The sequence below is a fragment of the Ovis aries genome, chromosome 23, assembly GCF_016772045.2.
Source record: "Ovis aries strain OAR_USU_Benz2616 breed Rambouillet chromosome 23, ARS-UI_Ramb_v3.0, whole genome shotgun sequence".
NCBI classification, from domain to species: Eukaryota; Metazoa; Chordata; class Mammalia; order Artiodactyla; family Bovidae; genus Ovis; species Ovis aries.
In genome coordinates, this window is record NC_056076.1 from 27497872 (window position 1) to 27500246 (window position 2375).

The 2375-nt window shown below is 34.4% G+C and overlaps 1 non-coding gene across 1 annotated transcript; it reads right to left on the reverse strand.

Annotated features, from left to right (window-relative positions):
• Positions 1-1313: 1313 nt before the first annotated feature.
• LOC114110512 (U6 spliceosomal RNA) lies at positions 1314-1420 on the reverse strand. Its single transcript, XR_003586764.1, has one exon. It is a non-coding gene; the product is annotated as a U6 spliceosomal RNA (small nuclear RNA).
• Between the last annotated feature and the right edge of the window lie 955 nt (positions 1421-2375).

The following is a 2375-nucleotide window of genomic DNA, read 5'->3' on the forward strand; positions in this document are numbered from 1 at the left end:
AGTGGTTGTTATTTCCTTATGCAGGGGATCTTCTCAACCCAGGGACTGAATCCGAGTCTCCTGCATTGGCAGGCGGGTTCTTTATGACTGAGCCACCTATAGCTATTCTTTATCCATCAAAGGCCACTTAGGTTGTTTCCATACTTGGCTATTGCAAACAATGTTGCAATGAAACATGGGAGGGAATGTATATCTTTAAGATAATGATTTAGTTTCTTTTGGATATATATGCAGAAGTGGGATTGCTAGACCATATGATAGTTGTAGTTTTTAATTTTTTGAGGGAACTCCATACTGTTTCCCACAATGGCTATAACAATTTACATTCTACCAACAGTGCACAAAGGTTCTCTTTTTTCCTATGCCTTTAGCAACACCTGTGATCTTTTTTAACAATGGCATTTATCTTTTTAGGGCCTAACTAACATCAGACTAATTATTTTAGGGATAAGACAGTAATAGGAGCTGTTATAATCGAAGGAGCCTTGATATACTAAAGCACAGAGTTTATATTATTAGAATAGTGGAATGATATATACATGCCCAGATTATAGCAGCTCCTATTACTGCCTTATCCCTAAAATTAGTCTGATGTTAGTAAGGCCCTAAAAGATAAATGTCATAAGCATACAAAAATATAACTTCTAGATTAATTATGTCCTGGTGTTTGGAAAGGATTTGTAATTGTTTAAAAAAGCAAAAATATATTTAAATCAATTTAAAAGCACTAAATACTAACTGGTAAGGGAAATAGATTCAGTATTTACAAAACAATGCCTCACTTTTTCATACCAGACTAATATACTGCAAGTATCTTACCTGTACAAAAAGGAGGCACTTCAATATTTCAAAAAGTACAAAATGTAACAATTGGAAGGTAATGTTTTATAGTAAAATATTTGAATAACATTTTTTTCCTTTGGAAAAAATGTGTGATACTCCCTTATCACACAGAGTATTACACATTCTCTGAAAGGAAGTGGCACTAAAGAAAATAATGAGTGGATACCACAATTCGGATCTAAATGGAATTTCGTATTTGACCATAAATCGATTCTTGATTTTGCTACTATTTATTTATCTATACAGCCTTGAAAAAGTGATTACTGTTTTGTTTTGTTTTTTTTTTGAGTTGAAGGATAATTGCTTTACAGAATTTTGTTGGTTTCTGCTAAGCACCAACATGAATCACCACAGGCCTCCCTCTTGAACCTCCTTTTCATCTCCCTCCCCATTCCACCTCTCTAGGTTGTTTCAGAGCCCCTGTTTGAGTTCCCTGAGTCACAGAGCAAATTCCCACTGGCTATATATTTAAAAATATGGACTGCTTCAAGAATTTGCGAGTCATCCTTTCACAGGGGCCATGCTAATCTCCTCTATATATGTGCTGCTGAAGTGAGCACAATGGATGTTCCATTATTCATCTGAAAACCGGGAACTCTACACTCTTTCATTTAATAATTTAACTAACATACCAATACAAAGGATTATAAATAAACATTTATATGGTCTTTCATTTGATCCTTCTTAATATTGACTGAAGTAGACAGAGCAGTACCCACTTTTACTGTCTTGAAAATATGAAATGTGAGCCCACGCCCTTGTTTGTTCTTGTTTATAAGAAAATAAATTAAAAGACCTAGTTAAGAATAAGGTCTACTGATATTTGGTTTACTGCATTCCCACTGCATGCTCAAGTTACCTTCTATTATTATTACAAACTATAACTTATACATGTTTCCTATTTGAGGAGTTAGACAGAGTTAGAAAAATCCATATATAACCAATTGAAAAGATGCTCACTGAGCTGCTGCAAAGTACTTTTATATGACATTAGTTGAAATCTATTTAGAAAAAAAAAAATGCTTCTTCCGTAAGTGAAGATTTGTGTTAAAATCCTCTTGCTTGGATATAATCTATTCTCCAACCAGCCAAATAACTACATCCTTCATAATTTATGGGATTTATTTAATTACCCTGTATATCAGTCTTCATTGATATAGAATGTCTGTTCTTCATTATGTTTTAACTCATGTTCTTATTTTAATTCACTTACTCTAAGGGAAGAGGGTGTTTGCTATGACCAGTGCATTCTCTTAGCAAAACTCTATTAGCCTTTGCCCTGCTTCATTTTGTGCTCCAAAGTCAACTTTGCCTGTTACTCCAGGTGTTTCTTGACTTCCTACTTTTGCATTCCAGTCCCCTATAATGAAAAGGACATCTTTTTTTGGGTGTTAGTTCTAAAAGGTCTTATAGGTCTTCATAGAATCGTTCAACTTCATCTTCTTCAGTGTTACTGGTCGGGGCATAGACTTGGATTACCATGATATTAAATGGTGTGCCTTGGAAATGAAGAGAGATCATTCTGTCATTGA